A 12458-nucleotide genomic window follows, 5' to 3' on the forward strand; every position below is an offset into this window, starting at 1 on the left:
AAATAGCTGCAAAACCTGTTTTCCCAGCACGGAGACCTTGAGTTCTATAAGATAAAGCCATAAACATGTGTATCCGAGTCTTCTATCAAAAGTTACAGCTATTTCTATGAAGTTGTACAAAAACGCTTTCTTTCGCCAAGACAGTGCGTTTCTCACTGTTACATGCATTTGAATGGGGAACTCGACCGAAACAAAGTATAGGTTTTCATTATGTGAATAACTTGGAAATCTTAGCTCAAACAGCTGCAAAACCTGTTTTCCCAGCACGGGAACCTTGAGTTCTATAAGATAAAGCCATAAACATGTGTATCCGAGTCTTCTATCAAAAGTTACAGCTATTTCTATGAAGTTGTACAAAAACGCTTTCTTTCGCCAAGACAGTGCGTTTCTCACTGTTACATGCATTTGAATGGGGAACTCGACCGAAACAAAGTATAGGTTTTCATTATGTGAATAACTTGGAAATCTTAGCTCAAACAGCTGCAAAACCTGTTTTCCCAGCACGGGAACCTTGAGTTCTATAAGATAAAGCCATAAACATGTGTATCCGAGTCTTCTATCAAAAGTTACAGCTATTTCTATGAAGTTGTACAAAAACGCTTTCTTTCGCCAAGACAGTGCGTTTCTCACTGTTACATGCATTTGAATGGGGAACTCGACCGAAACAAAGTATAGGTTTTCATTATGTGAATAACTTGGAAATCTTAGCTCAAACAGCTGCAAAACCTGTTTTCCCAGCACGGGAACCTTGAGTTCTATAAGATAAAGCCATAAACATGTGTATCCGAGTCTTCTATCAAAAGTTACAGCTATTTCTATGAAGTTGTACAAAAACGCTTTCTTTCGCCAAGACAGTGCGTTTCTCACTGTTACATGCATTTGAATGGGGAACTCGACCGAAACAAAGTATAGGTTTTCATTATGTGAATAACTTGGAAATCTTAGCTCAAACAGCTGCAAAACCTGTTTTCCCAGCACGGGAACCTTGAGTTCTATAAGATAAAGCCATAAACATGTGTATCCGAGTCTTCTATCAAAAGTTACAGCTATTTCTATGAAGTTGTACAAAAACGCTTTCTTTCGCCAAGACAGTGCGTTTCTCACTGTTACATGCATTTGAATGGGGAACTCGACCGAAACAAAGTATAGGTTTTCATTATGTGAATAACTTGGAAATCTTAGCTCAAACAGCTGCAAAACCTGTTTTCCCAGCACGGGAACCTTGAGTTCTATAAGATAAAGCCATAAACATGTGTATCCGAGTCTTCTATCAAAAGTTACAGCTATTTCTATGAAGTTGTACAAAAACGCTTTCTTTCGCCAAGACAGTGCGTTTCTCACTGTTACATGCATTTGAATGGGGAACTCGACCGAAACAAAGTATAGGTTTTCATTATGTGAATAACTTGGAAATCTTAGCTCAAACAGCTGCAAAACCTGTTTTCCCAGCACGGAGACCTTGAGTTCTATAAGATAAAGCCATAAACATGTGTATCCGAGTCTTCTATCAAAAGTTACAGCTATTTATATGAAGTTGTACAAAAACGCTTTCTTTCACCAAGACAGTGCGTTTCTCACTGTTACATGCATTTGAATGGGGAACACGACCGAAACAAAGTATAGGTTTTCATTATGTGAATAACTTGGAAATCTTAGCTCAAACAGCTGCAAAACCTGTTTTCCCAGCACGGAGACCTTGAGTTCTATAATATAAGGCCATAAACATGTTTGTCTGAGTCTTCTATCAAAAGTTACAGCTATTTCTATGAAGTTGTACAAAATAGCTTTCTTTCGCCAAGACAGTGCATTTCTCACTGTTACATGCATTTGAATGGGGAACTCGACCGAAACAAAGTATAGGTTTTCATTATGTGAATAACTTGGAAATCTTAGCTCAAACAGCTGCAAAACCTGTTTTCCCAGCACGGAGACCTTGAGTTCTATAAGATAAAGCCATAAACATGTGTATCCGAGTCTTCTATCAAAAGTTACAGCTATTTATATGAAGTTGTACAAAATAGCTTTCTTTCGCCAAGACAGTGCGTTTCTCACTGTTACATGCATTTGAATGGGGAACTCGACCGAAACAAAGTATAGGTTTTCATTATGTGAATAACTTGGAAATCTTAGCTCAAACAGCTGCAAAACCTGTTTTCCCAGCACGGAGACCTTGAGTTCTATAAGATAAAGCCATAAACATGTTTGTCTGAGTCTTCTATCAAAAGTTACAGCTATTTATATGAAGTTGTACAAAAACGCTTTCTTTCGCCAAGACAGTGCGTTTCTCACTGTTACATGCATTTGAATGGGGAACTCGACCGAAACAAAGTATAGGTTTTCATTATGTGAATAACTTGGAAATCTTAGCTCAAACAGCTGCAAAACCTGTTTTCCCAGCACGGAGACCTTGAGTTCTATAAGATAAAGCCATAAACATGTGTATCCGAGTCTTCTATCAAAAGTTACAGCTATTTATATGAAGTTGTACAAAAACGCTTTCTTTCGCCAAGACAGTGCGTTTCTCACTGTTACATGCATTTGAATGGGGAACTCGACCGAAACAAAGTATAGGTTTTCATTATGTGAATAACTTGGAAATCTTAGCTCAAACAGCTGCAAAACCTGTTTTCCCAGCACGGAGACCTTGAGTTCTATAAGATAAAGCCATAAACATGTGTATCCGAGTCTTCTATCAAAAGTTACAGCTATTTATATGAAGTTGTACAAAAACGCTTTCTTTCACCAAGACAGTGCGTTTCTCACTGTTACATGCATTTGAATGGGGAACACGACCGAAACAAAGTATAGGTTTTCATTATGTGAATAACTTGGAAATCTTAGCTCAAACAGCTGCAAAACCTGTTTTCCCAGCACGGAGACCTTGAGTTCTATAAGATAAAGCCATAAACATGTGTATCCGAGTCTTCTATCAAAAGTTACAGCTATTTATATGAAGTTGTACAAAAACGCTTTCTTTCGCCAAGACAGTGCGTTTCTCACTGTTACATGCATTTGAATGGGGAACTCGACCGAAACAAAGTATAGGTTTTCATTATGTGAATAACTTGGAAATCTTAGCTCAAACAGCTGCAAAACCTGTTTTCCCAGCACGGAGACCTTGAGTTCTATAAGATAAAGCCATAAACATGTGTATCCGAGTCTTCTATCAAAAGTTACAGCTATTTATATGAAGTTGTACAAAAACGCTTTCTTTCGCCAAGACAGTGCGTTTCTCACTGTTACATGCATTTGAATGGGGAACTCGACCGAAACAAAGTATAGGTTTTCATTATGTGAATAACTTGGAAATCTTAGCTCAAACAGCTGCAAAACCTGTTTTCCCAGCACGGAGACCTTGAGTTCTATAAGATAAAGCCATAAACATGTGTATCCGAGTCTTCTATCAAAAGTTACAGCTATTTATATGAAGTTGTACAAAAACGCTTTCTTTCGCCAAGACAGTGCGTTTCTCACTGTTACATGCATTTGAATGGGGAACTCGACCGAAACAAAGTATAGGTTTTCATTATGTGAATAACTTGGAAATCTTAGCTCAAACAGCTGCAAAACCTGTTTTCCCAGCACGGAGACCTTGAGTTCTATAAGATAAAGCCATAAACATGTGTATCCGAGTCTTCTATCAAAAGTTACAGCTATTTATATGAAGTTGTACAAAAACGCTTTCTTTCGCCAAGACAGTGCGTTTCTCACTGTTACATGCATTTGAATGGGGAACTCGACCGAAACAAAGTATAGGTTTTCATTATGTGAATAACTTGGAAATCTTAGCTCAAACAGCTGCAAAACCTGTTTTCCCAGCACGGAGACCTTGAGTTCTATAAGATAAAGCCATAAACATGTGTATCCGAGTCTTCTATCAAAAGTTACAGCTATTTATATGAAGTTGTACAAAAACGCTTTCTTTCGCCAAGACAGTGCGTTTCTCACTGTTACATGCATTTGAATGGGGAACTCGACCGAAACAAAGTATAGGTTTTCATTATGTGAATAACTTGGAAATCTTAGCTCAAACAGCTGCAAAACCTGTTTTCCCAGCACGGAGACCTTGAGTTCTATAAGATAAAGCCATAAACATGTGTATCCGAGTCTTCTATCAAAAGTTACAGCTATTTATATGAAGTTGTACAAAAACGCTTTCTTTCGCCAAGACAGTGCGTTTCTCACTGTTACATGCATTTGAATGGGGAACTCGACCGAAACAAAGTATAGGTTTTCATTATGTGAATAACTTGGAAATCTTAGCTCAAACAGCTGCAAAACCTGTTTTCCCAGCACGGAGACCTTGAGTTCTATAAGATAAAGCCATAAACATGTGTATCCGAGTCTTCTATCAAAAGTTACAGCTATTTATATGAAGTTGTACAAAAACGCTTTCTTTCGCCAAGACAGTGCGTTTCTCACTGTTACATGCATTTGAATGGGGAACTCGACCGAAACAAAGTATAGGTTTTCATTATGTGAATAACTTGGAAATCTTAGCTCAAACAGCTGCAAAACCTGTTTTCCCAGCACGGAGACCTTGAGTTCTATAAGATAAAGCCATAAACATGTGTATCCGAGTCTTCTATCAAAAGTTACAGCTATTTATATGAAGTTGTACAAAAACGCTTTCTTTCGCCAAGACAGTGCGTTTCTCACTGTTACATGCATTTGAATGGGGAACTCGACCGAAACAAAGTATAGGTTTTCATTATGTGAATAACTTGGAAATCTTAGCTCAAACAGCTGCAAAACCTGTTTTCCCAGCACGGAGACCTTGAGTTCTATAAGATAAAGCCATAAACATGTGTATCCGAGTCTTCTATCAAAAGTTACAGCTATTTATATGAAGTTGTACAAAAACGCTTTCTTTCGCCAAGACAGTGCGTTTCTCACTGTTACATGCATTTGAATGGGGAACTCGACCGAAACAAAGTATAGGTTTTCATTATGTGAATAACTTGGAAATCTTAGCTCAAACAGCTGCAAAACCTGTTTTCCCAGCACGGAGACCTTGAGTTCTATAAGATAAAGCCATAAACATGTGTATCCGAGTCTTCTATCAAAAGTTACAGCTATTTATATGAAGTTGTACAAAAACGCTTTCTTTCGCCAAGACAGTGCGTTTCTCACTGTTACATGCATTTGAATGGGGAACTCGACCGAAACAAAGTATAGGTTTTCATTATGTGAATAACTTGGAAATCTTAGCTCAAACAGCTGCAAAACCTGTTTTCCCAGCACGGAGACCTTGAGTTCTATAAGATAAAGCCATAAACATGTGTATCCGAGTCTTCTATCAAAAGTTACAGCTATTTATATGAAGTTGTACAAAAACGCTTTCTTTCGCCAAGACAGTGCGTTTCTCACTGTTACATGCATTTGAATGGGGAACACGACCGAAACAAAGTATAGGTTTTCATTATGTGAATAACTTGGAAATCTTAGCTCAAACAGCTGCAAAACCTGTTTTCCCAGCACGGAGACCTTGAGTTCTATAAGATAAAGCCATAAACATGTGTATCCGAGTCTTCTATCAAAAGTTACAGCTATTTATATGAAGTTGTACAAAAACGCTTTCTTTCGCCAAGACAGTGCGTTTCTCACTGTTACATGCATTTGAATGGGGAACTCGACCGAAACAAAGTATAGGTTTTCATTATGTGAATAACTTGGAAATCTTAGCTCAAACAGCTGCAAAACCTGTTTTCCCAGCACGGAGACCTTGAGTTCTATAAGATAAAGCCATAAACATGTGTATCCGAGTCTTCTATCAAAAGTTACAGCTATTTATATGAAGTTGTACAAAAACGCTTTCTTTCGCCAAGACAGTGCGTTTCTCACTGTTACATGCATTTGAATGGGGAACTCGACCGAAACAAAGTATAGGTTTTCATTATGTGAATAACTTGGAAATCTTAGCTCAAACAGCTGCAAAACCTGTTTTCCCAGCACGGAGACCTTGAGTTCTATAAGATAAAGCCATAAACATGTGTATCCGAGTCTTCTATCAAAAGTTACAGCTATTTATATGAAGTTGTACAAAAACGCTTTCTTTCGCCAAGACAGTGCGTTTCTCACTGTTACATGCATTTGAATGGGGAACTCGACCGAAACAAAGTATAGGTTTTCATTATGTGAATAACTTGGAAATCTTAGCTCAAACAGCTGCAAAACCTGTTTTCCCAGCACGGAGACCTTGAGTTCTATAAGATAAAGCCATAAACATGTGTATCCGAGTCTTCTATCAAAAGTTACAGCTATTTATATGAAGTTGTACAAAAACGCTTTCTTTCGCCAAGACAGTGCGTTTCTCACTGTTACATGCATTTGAATGGGGAACTCGACCGAAACAAAGTATAGGTTTTCATTATGTGAATAACTTGGAAATCTTAGCTCAAACAGCTGCAAAACCTGTTTTCCCAGCACGGAGACCTTGAGTTCTATAAGATAAAGCCATAAACATGTGTATCCGAGTCTTCTATCAAAAGTTACAGCTATTTATATGAAGTTGTACAAAAACGCTTTCTTTCGCCAAGACAGTGCGTTTCTCACTGTTACATGCATTTGAATGGGGAACTCGACCGAAACAAAGTATAGGTTTTCATTATGTGAATAACTTGGAAATCTTAGCTCAAACAGCTGCAAAACCTGTTTTCCCAGCACGGAGACCTTGAGTTCTATAAGATAAAGCCATAAACATGTGTATCCGAGTCTTCTATCAAACGTTACAGCTATTTATAAGAAGTTGTACAAAAACGCTTTCTTTCGCCAAGACAGTGCGTTTCTCACTGTTACATGCATTTGAATGGGGAACTCGACCGAAACAAAGTATAGGTTTTCATTATGTGAATAACTTGGAAATCTTAGCTCAAACAGCTGCAAAACCTGTTTTCCCAGCACGGAGACCTTGAGTTCTATAAGATAAAGCCATAAACATGTGTATCCGAGTCTTCTATCAAAAGTTACAGCTATTTATATGAAGTTGTACAAAAACGCTTTCTTTCGCCAAGACAGTGCTTTCTCACTGTTACATGCATTTGAATGGGGAACTCGACCGAAACAAAGTATAGGTTTTCATTATGTGAATAACTTGGAAATCTTAGCTCAAACAGCTGCAAAACCTGTTTTCCCAGCACGGAGACCTTGAGTTCTATAAGATAAAGCCATAAACATGTGTATCCGAGTCTTCTATCAAAAGTTACAGCTATTTATATGAAGTTGTACAAAAACGCTTTCTTTCGCCAAGACAGTGCTTTCTCACTGTTACATGCATTTGAATGGGGAACTCGACCGAAACAAAGTATAGGTTTTCATTATGTGAATAACTTGGAAATCTTAGCTCAAACAGCTGCAAAACCTGTTTTCCCAGCACGGAGACCTTGAGTTCTATAAGATAAAGCCATAAACATGTGTATCCGAGTCTTCTATCAAAAGTTACAGCTATTTATATGAAGTTGTACAAAAACGCTTTCTTTCGCCAAGACAGTGCGTTTCTCACTGTTACATGCATTTGAATGGGGAACTCGACCGAAACAAAGTATAGGTTTTCATTATGTGAATAACTTGGAAATCTTAGCTCAAACAGCTGCAAAACCTGTTTTCCCAGCACGGAGACCTTGAGTTCTATAAGATAAAGCCATAAACATGTGTATCCGAGTCTTCTATCAAAAGTTACAGCTATTTATATGAAGTTGTACAAAAACGCTTTCTTTCGCCAAGACAGTGCGTTTCTCACTGTTACATGCATTTGAATGGGGAACTCGACCGAAACAAAGTATAGGTTTTCATTATGTGAATAACTTGGAAATCTTAGCTCAAACAGCTGCAAAACCTGTTTTCCCAGCACGGAGACCTTGAGTTCTATAAGATAAAGCCATAAACATGTGTATCCGAGTCTTCTATCAAAAGTTACAGCTATTTATATGAAGTTGTACAAAAACGCTTTCTTTCGCCAAGACAGTGCGTTTCTCACTGTTACATGCATTTGAATGGGGAACTCGACCGAAACAAAGTATAGGTTTTCATTATGTGAATAACTTGGAAATCTTAGCTCAAACAGCTGCAAAACCTGTTTTCCCAGCACGGAGACCTTGAGTTCTATAAGATAAAGCCATAAACATGTGTATCCGAGTCTTCTATCAAAAGTTACAGCTATTTATATGAAGTTGTACAAAAACGCTTTCTTTCGCCAAGACAGTGCGTTTCTCACTGTTACATGCATTTGAATGGGGAACTCGACCGAAACAAAGTATAGGTTTTCATTATGTGAATAACTTGGAAATCTTAGCTCAAACAGCTGCAAAACCTGTTTTCCCAGCACGGAGACCTTGAGTTCTATAAGATAAAGCCATAAACATGTGTATCCGAGTCTTCTATCAAAAGTTACAGCTATTTATATGAAGTTGTACAAAAACGCTTTCTTTCGCCAAGACAGTGCGTTTCTCACTGTTACATGCATTTGAATGGGGAACTTGACCGAAACAAAGTATAGGTTTTCATTATGTGAATAACTTGGGAATCTTAGCTCAAACAGCTGCAAAACCTGTTTTCCCAGCACGGAGACCTTGAGTTCTATAAGATAAAGCCATAAACATGTGTATCCGAGTCTTCTATCAAAAGTTACAGCTATTTATATGAAGTTGTACAAAATAGCTTTCTTTCGCCAAGACAGTGCGTTTCTCACTGTTACATGCATTTGAATGGGGAACTCGACCGAAACAAAGTATAGGTTTTCATTATGTGAATAACTTGGAAATCTTAGCTCAAACAGCTGCAAAACCTGTTTTCCCAGCACGGAGACCTTGAGTTCTATAAGATAAAGCCCTAAACATGTTTGTCTGAGTCTTCTATCAAAAGTTACAGCTATTTATATGAAGTTGTACAAAAACGCTTTCTTTCGCCAAGACAGTGCGTTTCTCACTGTTACATGCATTTGAATGGGGAACTCGACCGAAACAAAGTATAGGTTTTCATTATGTGAATAACTTGGAAATCTTAGCTCAAACAGCTGCAAAACCTGTTTTCCCAGCACGGAGACCTTGAGTTCTATAAGATAAAGCCATAAACATGTTTGTCTGAGTCTTCTATCAAAAGTTACAGCTATTTATATGAAGTTGTACAAAAACGCTTTCTTTCGCCAAGACAGTGCGTTTCTCACTGTTACATGCATTTGAATGGGGAACTCGACCGAAACAAAGTATAGGTTTTCATTATGTGAATAACTTGGAAATCTTAGCTCAAACAGCTGCAAAACCTGTTTTCCCAGCACGGAGACCTTGAGTTCTATAAGATAAAGCCATAAACATGTGTATCCGAGTCTTCTATCAAAAGTTACAGCTATTTATATGAAGTTGTACAAAAACGCTTTCTTTCGCCAAGACAGTGCGTTTCTCACTGTTACATGCATTTGAATGGGGAACTCGACCGAAACAAAGTATAGGTTTTCATTATGTGAATAACTTGGAAATCTTAGCTCAAACAGCTGCAAAACCTATTTTCCCAGCACGGAGACCTTGAGTTCTATAAGATAAAGCCATAAACATGTGTATCCGAGTCTTCTATCAAAAGTTACAGCTATTTATATGAAGTTGTACAAAATAGCTTTCTTTCGCCAAGACAGTGCGTTTCTGACGATTACATGCATTTGAATGGGGAACTCGCACGAAACAAAGTATAGGTTTTCATTATGTGAATAACTTGAAAATCTTAGCTCAAACAGCTGCAAAACCCGTTTGCCCAGCACGGGGATATTGAATTCTATAAGATAAAGCCATGAATACGTATATCTGAATCTTCTATCAAAAGTTACACCGATTTATATGAAGTTGTGCAAAAACGCTTTCTTTCGCCAAGACAGTGCTTTTCTGACGATTACATGCATTTGAATGGGGATCTCGCACGAAACAAAGTATAGGTTTTCATTATGTGAATAACTTGAAAATCTTAGCTCAAACAGCTGCAAAACCCGTTTGCCCAGCATGGGGATATTGAATTCTATAAGATAAAGCCATGAATACGTATATCTGAATCTTCTATCAAAAGTTACACCGATTTATATGAAGTTGTGCAAAAACGCTTTATTTCGCCAAGACAGTGCGTTTCTGACGATTACATGCATTTGAATGGGGAACTCGCACGAAACAAAGTATAGGTTTTCATTATGTGAATAACTTGAAAATCTTAGCTCAAACAGCTGCAAAACCTTTTTGCCCAGCACGGGGAAATTGAATTCTATAAGATAAAGCCATGAATACGTATATCTGAATCTTCTATCAAAAGTTACACCCATTTATATGAAGTTGTGCAAAAACGCTTTATTTCGCCAAGACAGTGCGTTTCTGACGATTACATGCATTTGAATGGGGAACTCGCACGAAACAAAGTATAGGTTTTCATTATGTGAATAACTTGAAAATCTTAGCTCAAATAGCTGCAAAACCTTTTTGCCCAGCACGGGGATATTGAATTAAAGCCATAAACATGTATTTCTGAGTCTTCTATCAAAAGTTATAGCTGTCTTTATGAAGACCATGAAAAACGCTTTATTTCACCACGTTAGTGCGTTTCTGACGATTACATGCATTTGAATGGGGAACTCGCACGAAACAAAGTATAGGTTTTCATTATGTGAATAACTTGAAAATCTTAGCTCAAACAGCTGCAAAACCTTTTTGCCCAGCACGGGGATATTGAATTCTATAAGATAAAGCCATAAATATGTGAGTCTGAATCTTCTATCAAAAGATACACCGATTTATATGAAGTTGTGCAAAAACGCTTTATTTCGTCAAGACAGTGCGTTTCTGACTATTACATGCATTTGAATGGCGTTCTCGAACGAAACAAAGTATAGGTTTTCATTATGTGAATAACTTAAAAATCTTAGCTCAAATAGCTGCAAAACCTTTTTGCCCAGCACGGGGATATTGAATTCTATAAGATAAAGCCATGAATACGTATATCTGAATCTTCTATCAAAAGTTACACCGATTTATATGAAGTTGTGCAAAAACGCTTTATTTCGCCAAGACAGTGCGTTTCTGACGATTACATGCATTTGAATGGGGAACTCGCACGAAACAAAGTATAGGTTTTCATTATGTGAATAACTTGAAAATCTTAGCTCAAACAGCTGCAAAACCCGTTTGCCCAGCACGGGGATATTGAATTCTATAAGATAAAGCCATAAACATGTATTTCTGAGTCTTCTATCAAAAGTTACAGCTGTCTTTATGAAGACCATGAAAAACGCTTTATTTCACCACGTTAGTGCGTTTCTCACTGTTACATGCATTTGAATGGGGAACTCGCACGAAACAAAGTATAGGTTTTCATTATGTGAATAACTTGAAAATCTTAGCTCAAACAGCTGCAAAACCTTTTTGCCCAGCACGGGGATATTGCATTTTATAAGATAAAGCCATGAATACGTATATCTGAATCTTCTATCAAAAGTTACACCGATTTATATGAAGTTGTGAAAAAACGCTTTATTTCGCCAAGACAGTGCGTTTCTGACGATTACATGCATTTGAATGCGGAACTCGCACGAAACAAAGTATAGGTTTTCATTATGTGAATAACTTGAAAATCTTAGCTCAAACAGCTGCAAAACCCGTTTGCCCAGCACGGGGATATTGAATTCTATAAGATAAAGCCATAAACATGTATTTCTGAGTCTTCTATCAAAAGTTACAGCTGTCTTTATGAAGACCATGAAAAACGCTTTATTTCACCACGTTATTACGTTTCTGACGATTACATGCATTTGAATGGGGAACTCGCACGAAACAAAGTATAGGTTTTCATTATGTGAATAACTTGAAAATCTTAGCTCAAACAGCTGCAAAACCCGTTTGCCCAGCACGGGGATATTGAATTCTATAAGATAAATCCATGAATACGTATATCTGAATCTTCTATCAAAAGTTACACCGATTTATATGAAGTTGTGCAAAAACGCTTTATTTCGCCAAGACAGTGCGTTTCTCACTGTTACATGCATTTGAATGGGGAACTCGACCGAAACAAAGTATAGGTTTTCATTATGTGAATAACTTGGAAATCTTAGCTCAAACAGCTGCAAAACCTGTTTTCCCAGCACGGAGACCTTGAGTTCTATAAGATAAAGCCATAAACATGTGTATCCGAGTCTTCTATCAAAAGTTACAGCTATTTATATGAAGTTGTACAAAATAGCTTTCTTTCGCCAAGACAGTGCGTTTCTCACTGTTACATGCATTTGAATGGGGAACTCGACCGAAACAAAGTATAGGTTTTCATTATGTGAATAACTTGGAAATCTTAGCTCAAACAGCTGCAAAACCTGTTTTCCCAGCACGGAGACCTTGAGTTCTATAAGATAAAGCCATAAACATGTGTATCCGAGTCTTCTATCAAAAGTTACAGCTATTTATATGAAGTTGTACAAAAACGCTTTCTTTCGCCAAGACAGT

Source organism: Mchenga conophoros, linkage group LG9, assembly GCF_057382185.1.
Source record: "Mchenga conophoros isolate Kocher_MC1m ecotype Shallow Benthic linkage group LG9, M_conophoros_male_GT1.1, whole genome shotgun sequence".
NCBI lineage: Eukaryota > Metazoa > Chordata > Actinopteri > Cichliformes > Cichlidae > Mchenga > Mchenga conophoros.